This window comes from Mustelus asterias, chromosome 14, assembly GCF_964213995.1.
Source record: "Mustelus asterias chromosome 14, sMusAst1.hap1.1, whole genome shotgun sequence".
NCBI classification, from domain to species: Eukaryota; Metazoa; Chordata; class Chondrichthyes; order Carcharhiniformes; family Triakidae; genus Mustelus; species Mustelus asterias.
Genome location: NC_135814.1, coordinates 6,068,567 through 6,090,027, shown reverse-complemented (window position 1 = coordinate 6,090,027; position 21,461 = coordinate 6,068,567). Strand labels below are relative to the sequence as shown.

Sequence of the window (21,461 nt, the reverse complement as noted above, 5' to 3'; positions counted from 1 at the left end):
TGTGCTTTGCGAAAATGAAATTCACTCCACGTTTACCACTTGTCCGATCCTATATCTAAATAATCAGACGATCATTTTGTAAATGTAGCAATGAGTAATTCTAAATTCGCTGCTTCATTATCGAGTCGAAGGACGGACGAGTTTGAGAGCTGCTTGGGGAATTAAATTGATTGCAAGCCAGAACCAATCTGGCTAGGGAAGTCACACAGAGAGAGAGAGAGTTATCAGAAGGTAAAACAGTGGAGGAATCTATATTGATGCCTCTTCATTTCGAAATTACAAGGACAGAATCACTGGGTTGCAACGAGTGGACATAAAGTAATGAACATAAACAAGAGCTAGTTAGCAGAGATTGAAGTGGCTGATATCTTGTTGCTTACGACTGCAGCAGTTTATTGTGGTAGTGAGAGACATGGCAACAAGGGTGGCACGGCGGCACAGTGGTTAGCACTGCTGCCTCACAGCGCCAGGGACCCAGGTTCGATTCCCGGCTTGGGTCACTGTCTGTGTGGAGTTTGCATGCTCTCCCTCTGTCTGCGTGGGTTTCCTCCGGATGCCCTGGTTTCCTCCCACAGTCCAAAAGATGTGCAGGTTAGGTGAATTGGCCATGTTAATTCTCCCTCAGTGGACCCAAACAGGCGCCAGATTTTGGTGACTAGGGGATTTTCACAGTAACTTCATTGCAGTGTGAATGTAAGCCTACTTCTGACTAATAAATAAACCTTACTTTACTTTAACAAGGTGGGTTGTAGGATTAGCACAGTAAGAAGTTTAACAACACCAGGTTAAAGTCCAACAGGTTTATTTGGTAGCTACCAAATAAACCTGTTGGACTTTAACCTGGTGTTGTTAAACTTCTTACTGTGTTTACCCCAGTCCAACGCCGGCATCTCCACAACATTGTAGGATTAGTCCAGTTCTATTCCAACAGAAACAGGTAGAGAAGCTTGGAACCCAGGTGCCAGTTGTGATTGGGGGGTGGGGGGGTGGGGGGGGGGGGGGGTGGGGGAGTTGCACTCTCATCACTAAGTGAGGCTGTTCCAGAGACATCTGTGTGTAATCTAGGCTGACCCGTTCTCAGTCATTGCGGTGCAGACGGAGTGCTGCTCTGTCAGAGGTGCTGTCTTTGAGGCGTTAAACCAAGGCCCCATCTACCTTCTCAAGTGAATGGAAAAGATCCCGCAGTTCTGTGCAAAGACGGTGATGGGAATTCTACCTGGTCTCCAATACAATGCTTCATCAACCAAACCTTGTGACATACTTCACAAAGCACCTTATTGGCTATGATGCTTTCTGAGGTCATAAAGTCACTATATGAATGCGAGTTCTTTCTCTATCTGCTTTGTAAAAAGAAAGAGGAATACTTTAGTTCCCAAAGCACTTATAAAGTATACTTACTTTTGTAATGTAGGAATTGTGGCAGCACATTTCCACACAGCAAGATCCCACAACCAGTAATGTGATAACGATCAGGTAACCAGTTCTGGTTGGTAGTTGGTCGGTGTTGTCTGGTTAGAGAAGAGAAGGTTGAGAGGAGATTTGATAGAAGTGTAAAATCATGAACGTTCGGATAGAGCAAACTGTTCTCAGTGACAGAGGGGTCAAGGATCAGAGGACCCTGGTTTAAAACCAATGGACAGAGAACTAGAGGTGAAACGAAGGTTGGTTTTTTGACACAGCGAGTGGTTAGGATCTGGAATGTACTGCCAGAGAGTGTGGTGGAGACAGATTCACACAGTGAGTGGTTAAGATCTGGAATGCACTGTCTGAGAGTGTGGTGGAGACAGATTCACACAGCGAGTGGTTAGGATCTGGAATGCACTGTCTGAGAGTGTGGTGGAGACAGATTCACACAGTGAGTGGTTAGGATCTGGAATGCACTGTCTGAGAATGTGGTGGAGACAGATTCACACAGCGAGTGGTTAGGATCTGGAATGTTCTGTCTGAGAGTATGGTGGGGACAGATTCACACAGCGAGTGGTTAGGATCTGGAATGTTCTGTCTGAGAGTGTGGTGGGGACAGATTCACACAGCGAGTGGTTAGGAACAGGAATGTACTGTCTGAGAGTGTGGTGGAGACAGATTCACACAGCGAGTGGTTAGGAACAGGAATGTACTGTCTGAGAGTGTGGTGGAGACAGATTCACACAGGGAGTGGTTAGGATCTGGAATGCACTGTTTGAGAGAGTGGTGGAGGTGAATTCAATGGAGGCTTTCAAAAGGAAATTGGATTATTACCTGAAGAGAGAATATTTGCAGGCTGAGGGGGAAGAGCAGAGAAGTGAGGCTCGCTGAGTTACTCTTACAGAGAGCTAACATGGACCCAATGGGCCAAATGGTATCCTGCGGTGCTGTAGCCATTCTATCATAAATATTGGCTGTGACACCAGGAACAGGTCCCCTGCTGTTCTTCAAACGAGTGCCTTGGGATCTTTTATATGCATCTGAAAGGACTGTGCGTGCCTCGATTAGACGTCTTGTCCAAAGGACAGCATCTTCAACAGTGTGGCACTCCCTCAGTTCTCTACCAGAGAACCAACCTACACTATCTGACCCACAAGCCCAGTGTGGGACATGGAGGTCAAAGTGCTATCTACTGAGTATTTGGCTGACACCTGACACATTTGTTGCTGTTGTTGTTGGTATGCCAAGGACAGATCCAAACACCCCCCACCACCCCCCACCCCCGGAGAGGCCATTAGGGGTGGCTGCACTTTGAGTGGTGTGGAGGGAGGCCTCGGTGATTGGTGTCCATCACAACAACAACTGGCATTTGGATAGCACCTTTAAAGCAGCAAAATGTCCCAAGGATTCACAAAGAAGTAGGTCTCGAAGGAGGAGAGAGGTACTGAGGCGGAAAGGTTTGGCGAGGGAATTCAGGTTGGCCTGCTTGAAGACACAAATGCCAATGGCGGGTTGAAGACCCCGATTCGAATCCCATCACGGCAAATGGTGAAATTTGAATTCAATAAAAATCTGGAATTAAAACTCTACTGATGACCATGAAACCATTGTCAATTGTTCACTAATGTCCTTTAGAGAAGGAAATCTGCCATCTTTACCCAGTCTGCCCTAAATGTGACTCCAGAACCACAGCAATATGGGTGACTCTCAACTGCTCCCAAAATGGCCGAGCGAGACACTCAGTTCAAGGGGCAATTAGGGATGGGCAACAAATGTTGGCCCAGCCAGCGACGCCCACATCCCATGAAAGAATGAAGGAAAGAAAATCGGTGAAGCTTAAGAGACCGGAACAGGAGAAACACCGAGAACTGGGGCCGGAGGAGGTGAACACAGTAAGAGTTTTAACAACACCAGGTTAAAGTCCAACAGGTTTATTTGGTAGCAAATACCATTAGCTTTCGGAGCGCTGCTCCTTCGTCAGATGGAGTGGATATCTGCTCTCAAACAGGGCACAGAGACACAAAAATCAAGTTACAGAATACTGATTAGAATGCGAATCCCTACAGCCAACCAGAGGAGGTGACAAGGATAGGGCAGGTGGTGAGGCCCTGGAGGGATTTGAATGTACGAATAAGAATTTTTAGTTAGTGCCATGACTGGACATGGAGTCAGTGAGCGACCGACAACAATAAATGGCGCACTCGGTAATTTGGTAAAACCAAACGGACTGTGAATTGAGGGCACCCTCCCTACCCTGTTCTGTGTGAAGTGTGGGTGGGATGGGCTGGGGGGGGGGAGGTGGGTGCAGTGGCGGAGGGGGTACTGAATAAGGATCAGGGTGACCTTCGAAAAGACACTGCCTCAGACAACGATCCAATCAGGCCCATTTGTTAATAAATCATCCATCTTAATCTTGGGTTGGCCGTCCTCCATTAATAACTCACCGGTTCATGCTGCCTGCAGCCACAATGTCCCTAATGGAAGTATTTATTTAGATAATGTTTTTTGCTTTCCCCCCGCTGAGGAAGTTTCTAATTAGAGAATGAATTTCCGTGTAAGACCCTGATCGGAAGACTGATGTGTTTCCCTGACAGCCACTTAGGGCTTATCAACTCCCGCTGACAGAGCGGCAAATTAAACCACTTCTAATCATTCACTAAGCTCCCGTCAACCACACCTCGACATCTCCAATTCCTTTAACCGCCAGGCGATTTAGCTCCGTGCATTTAATTTCTGACCTCCCCCCTGCTCAAAACAGGGACAGAAATCAAACTGAAGTTAAAACACGCTCACCCCAGGAATAACTTCTAAAACAGAAGTCACCACGTGTAAGCATTGCTGCTTTGTGTACTATTAATAACCTGTTTGTCAGAACCTTTTACTGACCTATAGAGCTTAGAATGGCAGGACAAATGTGTATCTTTATTTTAATATATACATATATATTATCCATACACACATACATATACCTACATCCAGTAATTTCTTTGCTGAGACTGGGGTAAGATAGACCAGCACGGGGTGGCACAGTGGTTAGACCCAGGTTCAATTCCGGCCTCGGGTCACTGTCTATGTGGAGTCCTCCCCGTGACTGCGTGGGTTTCCTCCGGGTGCTCCGATTTCCTCCCACACTCCAACGATGTGCAGGTTAGGTTAATTGGCCATGTTAAAATGCCCCTTAGTGTCAGGGGGATTAGCAGGGTAAATGTGTGGGGTTGTGGGATTGTGGTCGATACAGACTCGATGGGCCGAATGGCTTTCTTCTGGAGTGTAGTGATTCTATGATTCTATGATCTGCACTGACCTTCATCACGTTGCTCAGTAGATATTGTTACGTTGGGTAGACACGATAGCTATTTTGTGCACAGCATGATCCAACACGCAACTAATGAGATGGCTAGCTACTGAACAGCAACAACTTGCATAATATCGTTGAACATCCCAAGGCACTTTGTGGGAGCATTACAACTGAAAAACCAGGCCACATAAAGGGAAATGAGGATAAGTGATGAGAAGCTTGGTCAAAGAATTAGGTTGTTAAAGTAGTGGAGAAGCGGGAGGTGGGGAGGTTTAGGGATAGTGTTCAAGAGTTTCAGGTCCAAAGATGTGTGGATTTGGTGGATTGGCCATGCTAAATTGCCCCTCAGTGTCCCGGGATGCATAGTCAGAAGGATTAGCGGGGTAAATATGTAGGGTTGCAGGGATAGGGCCTAGGTGGGATTGTTGTTGGTGCAGACTCAATGGGCTGAATGGCCTCCTTCTGCACTATGATTCTATGATTCCATGATTCTATGACCAGAGAGCTCAAGGCATGACCGCCAATGGTGGCGAGGATCAATCTGAGACCAAACTTGGAGGAATGGAAGAATCTCAAAGTATTGTATGGCTATAATAAAAGCAAAATGCCGCAGATGTTGGAAATATGACATAAAAACAGAAACTGCTGGAAAATCTCAGCAGGTCTGGCAGCATCTGTAGAGAAACAGAGTTAACGGGCGTGATCCTATCGGATCAACTCACCGGTCGATCAGCTTCTCGGTATTCCGGGAAGATAGCACGCAAGGCCAAAATTCCGATTCAGGCCGGGTGCGAATCGGATTGCTATCTTCCTGGCCCTGTTTTTCCGGTGAGAACGGCTTCGAGCCGGAATGGGTGCGAAGCCTATTTACGTGGAATTAACTAGATTTAAATGTAGTTACCGGGTTTGGAATGGCTGCTATCCAAATTTGCAGATTGTACAAAGTTGTGTGGGAGGGTGAGCTGTGAGGAGGATGCAGAGGTGATGCAGTGTGATTTCAACAGGCTGAGTGTGTGGGCATCTGCATGGTAGATGCAGTATATTGTGGATAAACGTGAGCTAATCCACCTCGGTAACAAAAATAGGAAGACAGTGTATTACCTGAATGGCTGTAAATTGAGAGATGGATACTCAGCGACACCTTGATGTCCTTGTGCATCAGTTGCTGAAAGTAGGTACAGAAGGCAGTAAAGAAGGCAAATGGTACGTTGGCCTTCATAGTGAGAGGGTTTGAGTATAGGGATAGGGATGTTTTGCTGCAATTGTATAGGGCGTTGGTGAGGCTACATCTGGAGTATTGTGTGCAGTTTTGGTGTCCTTATCTGAGGAAGGATGTCATTGCTATAGAGGGAGTGCAGCGGAGGTTTACCAGGCTGATTCCTGGGATAGCAAGTCTGTCATATGAGGAGAGACTAAATCGGTTAGGATTATATTCACTGGAGTTTAGAAGAGTGAGAGGAGATCTTATAAAATTCTCACAGGATTAGACAGGGCAGATTCAGAAAGAATGTTCCCGATGGTGGGGGAGTCCAGAATGTGGAGTCATAGTTTGAGGATAAGGGGTAAACCTTTTGGGACTGAGTGAGGAGAAATTTCTTCACCCAGAGGGTGGTGAATGTGTGGAATTCACTCCCACAGAAAGTAGTTGAGGCTAAGATGTGTGGCTTTAAGAAGGAATTAGACATAGCTCTTGGGATTAAGGAATATAGGAAGGAGAGGGGAATCAGGATATTGAATTTGGTGATCAGCCATAGAACATAGAACATAGAACAGTACAGCACAGAACAGGCCCTTCGGCCCACGATGTTGTGCCGACCATGATCATAATGAATAGCAGAGCAGCCTCGAAGGGCCGAATGGCCTCCTCCTGCTCCTATTTTCTATGTGTGCTTCTATGTAAGACTTCAGAAGGAGAAGGAGAAAGAGACCACCTGAGTTTTTCTAGCATTTTCTGTTTTTATTTGGGAAGATTTTCAGAATGGGTGGCCGGGGTTTGGTTAGCGAGGTGTGTTTTAAGGAGAGGAGAGAGATTCAGGGAAGGAATTCACCTCAGGAAGGGTTGTTGGATGTTGAGATCAGGAAGGGCAAGAAAATAAAGGGATTTAAACGTGAAGTTGAGAATTTTATATTTTCAGATTCCACTATGGACCTACTCCAAATCAGAGTCAGTGCCATGAATAACACCTTTGTCTGCACAAGTGCTTTTATTGAAGGGTTGCTGAGGGAATATCTTAACATAGTGCCACGGGATCTTTTTATATCTACCTGAGAGAGCAGGCAGGGTCTCCGTTTATCACCTCAGCCAAAAAATAAGATCACCTCCAACCATGTGGCACTCCTCCTGAGAGTGTCAGCCGAGATTTTATGCAGAAGTCTCTGGAGTGGGATTTGAACCCATGACCTTTTATCTGAGAGTAACTGAGCCACAGCTGATGTGACACCTGCTATGGCCTCATTCCAGAATCCTAAAACTAATTATCCCAACAATTGTCCCCTCAGCTGCAGCTGGTTCCCAGACAATGCGCAACCCATTGAAAGAAAGAATGAACTTGCTTTAACAATGCCCCAGGACATCTCGAAATGCTTCCCGGTCAATGGAGTTCTTTCAAATTATGGCCACTATTGCAAAGGAGGCAAGTTTAATTATAATATTTTAAATAATGTTAATATTATAATGTATAACATTGTCTACTTTTTCAATGATTACAAATTTAACTTGGGATGTGGGGCAAGTTCGATGATATCTGGCATAGACTGGACAAGGAAGAGCAATGAAGAGAGACATAAAGGGTTTTTCAAGATTTTCCTATCGTTACTGAACTGTGCAGAGACCAACAACCATGTTCTGGCTTCAGTCACACACACACACACATACCTGCACACACACACCTGCACACACGCACACACGCACACATACACCCTCAGCACACAGGTACGTATACCTGCACAAACATAGTTCAAAGTTTATTTATTAGTGACACAAGTAGACTTACATTAACACTGCAATGAAGTTACTGTGAAAATCCCCGAGTCACCACACTCCAGCGTCTGTTCGGGTACACTGACGGAGAATTTAGCACGGCCAATGCACCCTAACCAGCACGTCCTTCGGACTGTGGGAGGAAACTGGAGCACCCAGAGGAAACCCATGCAGACACGGGGAGAACGTGCAAACTCCACACAGACAGCGGCCCAAGCCGGGAATTGAACCGGGGTCCCTGACGTGTGAGGCAGCAGTGCTAACTAGTGTGCCACCGTGCCGCCCTTACGCGGACATATACCCGGACATGCACGTATACAAGCCTATACACTCGCATAGCCACACTTGCACACACAGACATGCACACATGCGTGCACACACACAGACACACAAACATGCACACACATACACCCTCAGGACATAGGCATGTATACTTGAACAAACATAGGCAAATACACACACACACAACCCCATCCATCCACTGCACTTAATGCTGAGAGAGTGGGACAGAGTGCAAGGACAACTAATCTACAGTAATGAATAAGACAGTTCATTAATTGGACATGTTAAACAGGAGCTGTGCAGCAGGGGTCGATGGATAAAGTAGACCCTGTAATATTGTTATAATTGCACCTCGTGATGGATATCACCCTTAACCTCGGAAGCACAGCACGGTGATATTTACAAGGCCAGATTGGCAAGGCCCAGTTAGATTGTTGTTGGAGAGTGCCTCTTCCTGAGGTGACCCTAACCAGCAAGTGCAGTCAATTCCAGTTGAAAAAAGAACCCGCTCAACACGATTTTATTATTAATTTGTCAGCGATGCGCACTTAACTGGACTACTCACTGGATCATTAATTCTCCCCGATGAGTTCCTGACCGGATGGGATACTTATCATTGGGAATCCAGGTTTTGTCAGTGAGATTTCACCCAGCCTTGCCCCTGAAACTCACAAGGCAGATATTAAAAAGAATACAAATCTTCACCAATTGGATGTGGGCACGGGGCAAGAGCTGAGAGGTCAGAGTAGCATTGCCGATTACTCACCGGTAACATCTAGCCAGCAAACACAGAGCCGACACAGCAACTCTTTACTCTGGTGGGGTAATCAAGAATGGAGGGGAGGTCATCATCTTAAACGAGGAACAGGCCCATTTAGGAGGGAAAGCATAGAGTCCCTTCAGTACAGAAGGCCATTCGGCCCATTGCGTCTGCACCGACCACAATCCCACCCAGGCCCTATCCCCGTAACTCCACATATTTACCCTGCTAATCCCCCTGACACTAGTGTTAATTTAGCATGGCCAAGCCGCCTAACCCGCACATCTTTGGTCTGTGGGAGGAAACCGGAGCAACCGGAGGAAACCCACGCAGACTCGGGGAGAACGTGCAAACTCCACACAGGCAGTGAGCCGAGGCCAGAATTAAACCTGGGTCCCTGGCACTGTGAGGCAGCAGTGCTGCCAGAAAGATTTTTTCACACGAAGGGGAATGGAAATCTGGAACTCCCCGCTCTGAAGAAGTGGGGATGTTTTGAAGTTTCCAAGATTGAGATTGATAGGTTTTTTTTGTTGGATAGGGGGGCGGAGGGGGGGTGAAGGGATCTGGAGGTAATGGAGTTTGAGGAACAGGTCATCCATGATCTACGTGGAGTGGGGGCGGTGCGTAGGGAGGGTGGTGCCGAGACCTGAGGGACTGAAAGTTCTTGCTCTGACTCCAATGTTTCTGGCACTGAATGCAGGACCAAGTTACAATTCTAGGAAAGAAAGGTTTACATTTCTAGACCACCTTTCATTGTTCTTTTTTTTATTCATTCGTGGGACATGGGCGTCACTGGCTGGGCCAGCATTTATTGCCCATCCCTAGCTGCCTGAAGCAGTTGAGAGTCAACCACATTGCTGTAGCTCTGGAGTCACATGTAGGCCAGACCAGGTAAGGACGGCAGATTTCCTTCCCTAAAGGACAAAGAACAAAGAACAAAGAACAGTACAGCACAGGAAACAGGCCCTTCGGCCCTCCAAGCCTGTGCCACTCCTTGGTCCAACTAGACCAATCGTTTGTATCCCTCCATTCCCAGGCTGCTCATGTGACTATCCAGGTAAGTCTTAAACGATGTCAGCGTGCCTGCCTCCACCACCCTACTTGGCAGCGCATTCCAGGCCCCCACCACCCTCTGTGTAAAAAACGTCCCTCTGATGTCTGAGTTATACTTCGCCCCTCTCAGCTTGAGCCCGTGACCCCTCGTGATCGTCACCTCCGACCTGGGAAAAAGCTTCCCACTGTTCACCCTATCTATACCCTTCATAATCTTGTATACCTCTATTAGATCTCCCCTCATTCTCCGTCTTTCCAAGGAGACCAACCCCAGTCTATCCAATCTCTCCTCATAGCTAAGACCCTCCATACCAGGCAACATCCTGGTAAACCTTCTCTGCACTCTCTCCAATGCCTCCACGTCCTTCTGGTAGTGCGGCGACCAGAACTGGACGCAGTACTCCAAATGTGGCCTAACCAGCGTTCTATACAGCTGCATCATCAGACTCCAGCTTTTATACTCTATACCCCGTCCTATAAAGGCAAGCATACCATATGCCTTCTTCACCACCTTCTCCACCTGTGTTGCCACCTTCAAGGATTTGTGGACTTGCACACCTAGGTTCCTCTGTGTTTCTATACTCCTGATGACTCTGCCATTTATTGTATAACTCCTCCCTACATTATTTCTTCCAAAATGCATCACTTCGCATTTATCCGGATTAAACTCCATCTGCCACCTCTCCGCCCAATTTTCCAGCCTATCTATATCCTGCTGTATTGCCCGACAATGCTCTTCGCTATCCGCAATTCCAGCCATCTTCGTGTCATCCGCAAACTTGCTGATTACACCAGTTACACCTTCTTCCAAATCATTTATATATATCACAAATAGCAGAGGTCCCAGTACAGAGCCCTGTGGAACACCACTGGTCACAGACCTCCAGCCGGAAAAAGACCCTTCGACCACTACCCTCTGTCTCCTATGGCCAAGCCAGTTCTCCACCCATCTAGCCACTTCTCCTTGTATCCCATGAGCCTTAACCTTCTTAACCAACCTGCCATGTGGGACTTTGTCAAATGCCTCACTGAAATCCATATAGACAACATCCACGCCCTTCCTTCATCAACCGTTTTTGTCACTTCCTCAAAAAACTCCACCAAATTTGTACGGCACGACCTCCCTCTTACAAAACCATGCTGTCTGTCACTAATGAGATTGTTCCGTTCTAAATGCACATACATCCTGTCTCTAAGAATCCTCCCCAACAACTTCCCTACCACGGACGTCAAGCTCACCGGCCTATAATTTCCTGGGTTATCCCTGCTACCCCTCTTAAACAACGGGACCACATTCGCTATCCTCCAATCCTCAGGGACCTCACCCGTGTCCAAAGAAGCGACAAAGATTTCCGTCAGAGGACATTAGTGAACCAGGTGGGTTTTTCCGATAATCGACAATGGCTTCATGGTCATCAGTAGATTCTTAATTCCAGATTTTTTAAATTGAATTCAAATTCCACCATCTGCCGTGGCGGGATTCGAACCCGGGTCCCCAGAACATTAGCTGAGTATCTGGATTAATAGTCCAGCGATAATACCACTCGGCCATCACCTCCCCTACCTTTCACAATTTTGGGATCATCCCAACTGCTTCATAGTCAATGAATTCATTATTTTTGGTGTACTCATAAATGAAAAGCAATGGATTTGTTCACAGCTCGCTCCCACAAGCAGCATTGTGGTAATAAGCATTTCATCTGTTTTGTGAAGGTTGTTTAAGGGATTAATGTTGGACTGGGATACAGGGGCGATTTGCCCTGCTCTGTTTTGAAGCAGTGACTGTGGGCTTTTAAACCTCCGCCATAGAAAGATGACACAGCCTTTGATTTACATCTCATTGTGGGTGGCATGATGGCAAAGTGGTTAGTGCTGCTGCCTCACAGTGCCAGGGACCCAAGTTCGATTCCCGGCTTGGGTCACTGTCTATATGGAGTTTGCACGTTCTCCTTGTGTCTGCGTGGGTTTCCTCCGGGTGCTCCGGTTTCCTCCCACAGTCCAAAGATGTGCAGGTTAGATGGATTGGCCATGCTAAATTGCCCCTTAGTGTCCCAAGTTGAGTAGGTTAGGTGGATAGGCAGGGTAAATATGTGGGGTTACGAGGATAGGGCCTGGGTGAGGTGCTCTGTTGGAGAGTCAGTGCAGACTTGATGGGCCGAATGGCCTCCTTCAGCACTATAGGATTCTATGATTCAAACAACAGCATCTCCGACAGTGCAGCACTCCCTCAGTACAGCATTGGAGTGTCAGCCTGGATTGTGTGTTCAAGTTCTTTGGAGTAGGAAATTAAATTCAAATTAGAGACAAGATTGAGGCACACAAAGCCACATGGGCAAGACAGCAGTGCTGCAGTGAGGGGGTGCTGCTCTGTTACAGATGGTCTTTGGACAAGATCATAAATTGAGGCTCTTTCAATGCTCCAGAAGAATTCGATTGCTCGAATGAAGACCACCAGACAGAGATTTATACTGAAGATGGTATTAGTACCCTTGGTACACCAGGCCTATAACAGAAATACAGCATCCAAATTAATTTCTGTATTTTTGTGATTTTTGTAAAAAGAAACATCTTGACCTACTACCCACAACACCGTGTATTTGAGCGTACCAATTGATCACCAGGGTTGGAACAGCGAGAATGGGAGCACATCACACCAACCCCACAGCAAAATGGACCCCATCGCTGGAAGAGTTTACTATTGGCTGACATTTTAGTGTAGCATTGAGGATGGGCTGAAGGGCCCACCTACAAAGGAGAGGTTGGTCCATAGGGTGTGAGCATTGCTGGCAAGGTCAGCAAATGTTGCCCATCCTCTAAGTAGGTAAACCTGTATCGAACCTTGGTGAGATCACACTTAGAGCATTGCTTACAGTTCTGGCTACTGTGTTATAGAATTGATATAACACAGTATACGCCAGAGGGGTCACAGAGAAGTTTTACAAGGATGGTATCAGAAATATGTGGGTGTACACATGAGGGAAGGATTCGTAGACTGGGTCACTTTTCTGTTGGAAAGAGTGCTGAGGGATGATCAAATGGAACTTTTTACAATTCTGAAAGGTTTTGATGAAGTGGATACAGAGAGAATGTTTCCTCTTGTGGGGAAGATCGTAACTAGAGGCCGCCAGTATAAAATAATCACCAAGAAATCCAATTGGGAATTCAGAAGAAACTCCTTTACTCAAACAGGCGTGGGAATTTGGAAGCTTTCCAACACAGAGAATGGTTAAAGTGAATAGAATCTATACATTTAAGGAGAAACTAGAGAAGGTTGTGAGGGAGAAGGAGGTTGATTTGCCAGCAAGTTCTTACAATCGGGAATGTATGTCTGAAAGGGTGATGGAACAGTTTCAATATTAGCTGTCACCTATGGGTCGGTTTAGCTCAGTTGGCTGGACAGTTGGTTTGTGATGCAGAGCGACACCAACGACATCGGTTCAATTCCCATACCAGCTAAGATTATTCATAAAGACCCCACTTTCACAACCTGGCCCCTGGCCAGAGATGATCCTCCAGTTAAATCACCATCAGTCAGGCAATGGTCATCTGGGACTTTGTAGTAGCTTTCAAAGGGGAATTGGAAAAGCAGGGCTATGGGGGAAGAACAGAGGTGGAATAGGACTGATTGGATAGTCTTTCAAAGAGCCGACACAGACGCAATGGGTTAAATATGCTCCTTGTACGCTGCAAGTTATTCTACAGGATCCGCACCCACTCCCATTGGCTAAAAAGGCTGCCACACAGTTTATGGTCATTAATAGACTGGTGGGACCTGGAGGAACAAGAAGACCTGCTACTGAGAGCTGTCAGCCAATCAGAGACTTGCAGCTCTCCAGTACTTTAGAATCCTTACAGTGCAGAAGGAGGCCATTCGGCCCATTGAGCCTGCACCGACAATATTCCTACCCCAGGCCCTATCCCCATAACCCCACATATTTACCTAGCTAATCCCCCTGACACAAAGGGAAAATTTAGCACGGCCAATCAACCTAACCCGCACATCTTTGGACTGTGGGAGGAAACCGGAGCATCCGGAGGAAACCCGCGCAGACACGGGGAGAACGTGCAGACTCTGCACAGACAGTCACCCTCTGATGAACTCAGGGAGCCCATTAATGAGCGACCCCAAAGTGTGTGTTTCTAACTGTTTGAATCTTAGAATCTTAGAAACCCTACAGCACAGAAAGAGGCCATTCGGCCCATCGAGTCTGCACCGACCGCAATCCCACCCAGGCCCTACCCCATATCCCCACATATTTACCCACTAATCCCTCTAACCTACGCATCCCAGGACACTAAGGGCAATTTTAGCATAGCCAATCAACCTAACCCGCACACCTTTGGACTGTGGGAGGAAACCGGAGCACCCGGAGGAAACCCACGCAGACACGAGGAGAATGTGCAAACTCTGCACAGACAGTGACCCAAGCCGGGAATCGAATCCAGGTCCCTGGAGCTGGGTTCGATTCCCAGCTTGGGTCACTGTGTGTGGAGTTTGCACATTCTGGGTAGGTGGTGGGCAGGCCCCTTGCTAAACCCAGCAAGGGGCCTGCCCACCACCTACCTACCCGCCTGCCCACCCCTGCCCCACTGCAATTTTACCAGTGTCGCGTCAGCAGGCCCATTATGAAAATTGCGGGCAATCAATGCCCACGGAAGGGCCTCAATCCTCCATGGTCAGGATTTATCCAGTGGCAGGGGAGGTCCAGACCACATGGCCAGATGGATGTGCGTGAGGGGGAAAAGATAACTGTTGCCAATGCCCAATTGTAACTGATGATAATGCTCGACTGGCAACTGAGAAAAAGGAGGTTACGGCAAAGAGGTTTCCTGCTTTGAATCAAGGTTTTATTGGGATAGCACTGTGGATAAAAATAGCAGGTTCGCTAATCTTTTGTCTCCCGCTCCGTGTAATCATTCATGCAGCAATTCAATCACACGCAATTATAATCACAGGAAACACTTAACCAAGGCATCCATTTCACACAGAAAGTGATTGGATTTCTAGAAGGTGTTGGTCTATCAAGGAGACGTTTGACAATGAGTTGACTGCACTCTGCACGCTGAGCGATATCGCCAGGTACTTGAGCAAAATATTGCATCTGAATTAAAATCCCGGACATTGAAGCAAAGACTAGCTTTTATATCACGCCTTGTGGCATCTCAAAGTACCTCACATACAAACTAACGCAGACTCTGCTGTTCATTACAGCGGTGAATTACACTTCAAAATATACATTTGCTGGACGTTAAGCACTTTGGAACGTCCTGAGGTCATGAAAAGCGCAATATAATCACAAACTCTTCCTTTCATTCCTTGCTTAATTAAATTTAACATTGTTTTGTGCAGAGCCCACATCCCACACTTGGCAATGGGGTGAATGGCCAATTTATCTGCTTTCAGTGGTGCCAGCCCTGGGTGGAATACTTTTAAAGAATCCCTGGCGTTCTAGAAATAGGATCTACCTGACTCACTGAGACATAGAGACAAAGGGTGGGATTTTCCAGCCGCGCTCACCCCAAGGTCAAAAAATCCCACCTGAGGTTAATGGACCTTTGTCCATGTCCCGCCCGCTACACTTCCTGTGGCAGGCAGAACGGGAAAATTCTGCCCAAAACCTTGCTTTGGTGTCTTATTTGAATAGCATATGGGTGGCACGGTGGCACAGTGGTTAGCACTGCCGCCTCACAGTGCCAGGGACCTGGGTTTGATTCCCGGCTTGGGTCACTGTCTGTGTGGAGTCTGCACATTCTCCCCGTGTCTGCGTGGGTTTCCTCCAGGTGCTCCGGTTTCCTCCCACAGTCCGAAAGACGTGCTGGTTAGGTGCATTGGCCATGCTAAATTCTCCCTCAGTGTGCCCGAACAGGCATCAGAGCGTGGCGACTAGGGGGTTAGGCAGCGTTAATGTAAGCCTACTTGTGACACTAATAAATAAACTTTAAACTTTATATCACAAAATGTTAGGACGCTATTGAAATGAATGTTTTTTTTGCACAAGTAAAATCATACGGCCATGTATATTGTAAACCAAGTCTCGGCAGCAACTAATAGAAAGGAAGGAAAAGGAAAGAATAGGGAAATAGGTGTTCTTTGCAACTGATACAATTAGTAGCCTGAGTACCGCGAGCCAGGAGGCAGTTCAGACACAGATGAGGTGTTGAAGAAGCAGCAGCAAGAGAGAGAGAGAGAGGGAGAGGCAGCCATCTCCAGGAACCATTTCAGCCAGAGATTAGGAGCTGAAGGCAGCAGAAGAGCAGGGGAGAGGGGCAGTCACCCTCAGGAGACAGGTCAGATGGAAATAAAGCGCTGAAGGCAAAAGTCAGTTTGTGCAAAAGATAATTTTCTTCTCTGAACAAAAGACCGTTCCCAAGTCCTAGAGACATAAGCTGCGCAGTGTGGTAATCACTGGCTAGATTTGACCAATAGGTTTACGCTTGTTGCTTGGGAGTCTCAGCAGAGTTTAGGATTACGGGGGAAAAAAGTACTTTTGGGTTTTCAGTCTGTGAGGGACGAAGTGTTTACTGTTAATTTGCTGAAATAAAAGATTGTTCTTTGCAGTGTTTTATTATCTTTCTTCTACTTAATAAATACTTGTTTTTGTTAACGAAAGAGAGGTCTGAGGTTTCACCGTTTCTGCAAACCTTTCTCGCTAATATCCAAAACAATGCATCACAGGAAAGCAGTGTTTCAGGTTGAAACACTCTCGCACATAACATCAGCGGGGATTCGTAACAAGAGTGAATAGTAACTGATTTGGTTCATTCTCAATGCCAGCAGCAGCTGGTGTCCCAGAATTCTACATTGCAGGAGAATTAGGGAAGGGGTAGCCTTAATTAGCTCAGTGCAACACTCTCAGGCCTGCGGTCAGGATACTGTGGGTTCAAGACCCACTTGAGCCCAAACGTCTAAGCTGGTGATATGATAAGCAAAATACTGCAGATGCTGGAATCTGAAACAAGAACAGAGGATGCTGGAAAAGCTCAGCAGGTCTGGCAGCATCTGGAGGGAGAGAAAACTGAGTTAACGTTTTTAGTCTGTATGACTCCACAGATGCGTGGGTTAGGTTGATTGGTCATGCTAAATTGCCCCTTAGTGTCAGGGGGATGAGCAGGGTAAATACGTGGGGTTATGGGCGTAGGACCTGGGTGGAATTGTGGTCAGTGCAGGCTTGATGGGCCAAATGGCCTCCTTCTGCACTATAGGGATTCTACAATTCTATGATTCTATAACTCTTCTTCAGAGCTAAAGAGAGGGAAAATATGTTAGATATTGTACTGAAACTGGGAGGGATTGGAACAAAAATGGAGCAAACTTTTGATCTGATTTGATTTTGATTTGATTTATTATTGTCACATGTATTAACATACAGTGAAAAGTATTGTTTCTTGCGCGCTATACAGACAAAGCATACCATTCATAGAGAAGGAAAGGAGAGAGTGCAGAATGTAGTGTCACGGTCATAGCTAGGGTGTAGAGAAAGATCAAATTAGTGCAAGGTAGGTCCATTCAAAAGTCTGACAGCAGCAGGGAAGAAGCTGTTCTTGAGTCGGTTGGTACGTGACCTCAGACTGTTGCATCTTTTTCCCGATGGAAGAAGGTGGAAGAGAGAATGTCTGGAGTGCGTGGGGTCCTTAATTATGCCGAGGCAGCAGGAAGTGTAGACAGAGTCAAAGGATGGGAGGCTGGTTTGTAGATAGTTCAGTACATTATCGAGGAGGTGGTGGAAATTCTACATCACGAAAGAAATCAAATATTGCAGATGCAGAATATCTGAAACTAAGAATAGAAAAATCCGGAAATACAGAGCAGGCAGCGTCTGTGGGGAAAGAAACAGAGTTAATGGTCAGAATTTTACCGCCTCGCAGAACGGAATTCTCCGTTGGCCTTGGGTGGGACTTTTAAAGTTAAAGTTTATTTATTAGTCACAAGTAAGCCTTAACATTAACACTGCAATAGAGTTACTGTGAAATTCCGCTAGCCACCACACCCCGGCGCCTATTCAGGTCAATGCACCCTAACCAGCACATCTTTCAGACTGTGGGAGGAAACCGGAGCACCCGGAGGAAACCCACGCAGACAGGGGGAGAACATACTAACTCCGCACAGACAGTGACCCAAGCCGGGAATTGAACCCGGGTCCCTGGGGCTGTGAGGCAGCAGTGCTAACCATTGTGCCACTGTGCCGCCCGAGCCTCACCTGAGCGAAGTGGTAAAGTCTCGGTAAATGTCTCGGGTCAACAACCTTCCATCAGAACTGCAAAACTTTACAAAGTCGTATGTTTTAAGAAAGTACAGCAGGGGGAGTGGGGGGGGCGGGGGGGGGGGGGGGGGAGGGGGGTGGCGGGGGGGGGGGAGTTTCTTTCATGGGATGTGGGTGTCACTGGCACGGCCAACATTTGTTGACCATCCATAATTGCCCTTGAATTTTCATGGATTTTTAGGTCATTTCAGAGGGCAGTTAAAAGTCAGCCACATTGCTGTGGGTCTGGAGTCACGGGTACGGGTGGCAGAGTTCCTTAAGGAAGCCCCTAAAGGAAGGAAAGATGTTGTCATAAAAACCCATCTGGTTCACTAATGTCTTTATTTAGTACTGACTGACTGGGAATGAGCTGATGGGATGGGAGATGCTTGGGTTTGAAAAGTAAACCAGATTAATGGAAGATCTGATATTTCTCCTGGTTGAAGTGAACCTGGCATCAGTTCAAGTCATTCCTGCGAAGAGATGACACACAAAGCTGCCTATAATTCACTTCAGATTGGCACTGAATTGACAGCCTAACAAAGAGAGGTCACGATAAAGTCTGGTGTTCGAATTGGAAATGTCGCTTCAGTGTAGTGAAGGGAGCCTTCAGTGATTGAAACACATCATTGTGTCATTTAGTAGAAAGCTTTACTCTGTAGCTAAGTCGAACAAGCTGGGAGTGCTTATTGCTGACACCACATGCTGCTAGAATGTTCCCCGGTATTAGCATCTCTCACCTTGAGCACAACATGCCACTCAAACACTTTGATCAATGTCAGAAAGAGAGGCGCCAGAGAGACAACAAATGAAACAAAGGACCTGGCAAGTCATAGAGGCAAGAGCCAGGGGCAACATAGAGACAGAGAACCAGAGAGAGCGCAGAGAGTCAGAGAGAGAGAGCAGAGAACCAGAGAGAGCACAGAGAGTCAGAGAGAGAGAAAGCAGGGAATCAGAGAGAGAGCAGGGAATCAGAGAGAGAGCAGAGAGTCAGAGAGAGAGCGCAGAGAGTCAGAGAGAGAGAGCAGGGAATCAGAGAGAGAGCAGAGAGTCAGAGAGAGAGCAGAGAATCAGAGAGAGAGCAGAGAATCAGAGAGAGCGCAGAGAGTCAGAGAGAGGGCAGAGAATCAGAGAGAGAGCAGGGAATCAGAGAGAGAGCAGAGAGTCAGAGAGAGAGAGAGCAGAGAATCAGAGAGAGAGCAGGGAATCAGAGAGAGAGCAGGGAATCAGAGAGAGGGCAGAGAATCAGAGAGAGAGCAGAGAGTCAGAGAGAGAGCAGAGAGTCAGAGAGAGAGCAGAGAGTCAGAGAGAGAGCAGAGAGTCAGAGAGAGAGCAGGGAATCAGAGAGAAAGCAGAGAGTCAGAGAGAGAGCGCAGAGAGTCAGAGAGAGAGAGCAGGGAATCAGAGAGAGAGCAGAGAGTCAGAGAGAGAGCAGAGAATCAGAGAGAGAGCAGAGAATCAGAGAGAGAGCAGAGAGTCAGAGAGAGGGCAGAGAATCAGAGAGAGAGCAGGGAATCAGAGAGAGAGCAGGGAATCAGAGAGAAAGCAGAGAGTCAGAGAGAGAGAGAGCAGAGAATCAGAGAGAGAGCAGGGAATCGGAGAGAGGGCAGAGAATCAGAGAGAGAGCAGAGAGTCAGAGAGAGAGCAGAGAGTCAGAGAGAGAGCAGAGAGTCAGAGAGAGAGCAGGGAATCAGAGAGAAAGCAGAGAGTCAGAGAGAGAGCGCAGAGAGTCAGAGAGAGAGAGCAGGGAATCAGAGAAAGAGCAGAGAGTCAGAGAGAGAGCAGAGAATCAGAGAGAGAGCAGGGAATCAGAGAGAGGCAGAGAATCAGAGAGAGAGCAGAGAGTCAGAGAGAGAGAGAGCAGGGAATCAGAGAGAGAGCAGGGAATCAGAGAGAGGGCAGAGAGTCAGAGAGAGAGAGCGCAGAGAGTCAGAGAGAGAGCAGGGAATCAGAGAGAGGCAGAGAATCAGAGAGAGAGCAGAGAGTCAGAGAGAGAGCAGAGAGTCAGAGGGAGCGAGAGAGAGAGAGAGAGAGAGACCAGGCAGCCAGGAAGACAACTATAAGCCAGAGAGTGGGAACAGAGGGCCAGAGAGAGAAAGGAACCCGAGAAAGAGGCATCGTGATGAGCAATAGTTTGGAAAACAAGCTGGGTACAAAACAGAAAGCAGAGTGTGGGGGTTCGTTATTTAGCCAGACTGGCAGAAAGTGGAAAGTGGTGTTCCTCAGGGACTGGCGCTGTGAACATTGCTGTCCACTGTTTACATCAACAATCTGGGTTTGGGAATCAGACATACCATTTCAAAATTTGTGAATGACACCAAATTGGGGGTGTAGTTAATACTTGGGAAGATAGTGACAAAATGCCAGAAGACATTGATAAACCTATAGAAAGGCTGTGTAATTTCAATATGAGCTGCCTCTGCAATCGGAGAACAGGCTGGGGAGGGGGTCTGGAAAATCCCACTCACTGAGTTGTGTGAATAAACCTATGCTGAAGACAGACTGGCTCCAACCTCTTCCTTTGTCAGATGGATGTTCACTGGACTAACATCCGTGATCGATTACTGCAGACTGGCACATTCCAAGGTCCAGGACTACAAGCTGAGGGAGGCACTAAAGCCTGGGACATAGTGCACTGAGGGACTAACTGTGTAAACCCCCTCTGGCAATATCCTCATCATGGAATGTATCTTATAAATATCAGGTGCAGTGGTATTGGGCCACATGTTGCGTCCAAGACCACAAGGAACTACAAAAGGTCGTGAATGTAGCCCAATCCATCACGCAAACCAACCTCCCATCCATTGACTCTGTCTACACTTTCCGCTACCTTGGAAAAGCAGCCAGCATAATTAAGGACCCCACACACCCCGGACATTCTCTCTTCCACCTTCTTCCGTTGGGAAAAAGATACAAAAGTCTGAGGTCACGTACCAACCAACTCAAGAACAGCTTCTTCCCCGCTGCCATCTTTTGAATGGATCTATCTCGCATTAAGCTGATCTTTCTCTACACCCTAGCTATGACTGTAACACTACATTCTGCACCTTCACCTTTCCTTCTCTATGAATGGCATGCTTTGTCTGTATAGCGCGCAAGAAACAATACTTTTCACTGTATGTTAATACATGTGACAATAATAAATCAAATCAAATCAAATCAAACATGTCGTACAGAAAGAATTGAATTGCACTTTCAGTGATGTTCTGGAATGTAAATTTATGAATAATGTATATTTTGCGGGGAAACAAAATCTAGGAGCACATGGGTTAATGCGCCCATAAAAACAGAGAAACCAAGCTCTGAGGCTTAATTCTAGAGGGATAGAATGTGAAGCAGAAAAGTTATATTAATTTGATGCAGAACCTTAATTATACCATAAACAGCCCCGGTCCCCACATTATAAGAATATAGAGAGAGTACAGCAAAAGATTTACAAGGATG

The 21,461-nt window shown here is 46.8% G+C and overlaps 1 pseudogene; it reads right to left on the bottom strand.

Moving 5' to 3' along the window:
• The window catches only part of LOC144504114 (large ribosomal subunit protein uL24-like), a 76,478-nt pseudogene that overhangs the window by 29,078 nt on the left and 25,939 nt on the right, over positions 1 to 21,461 (bottom strand).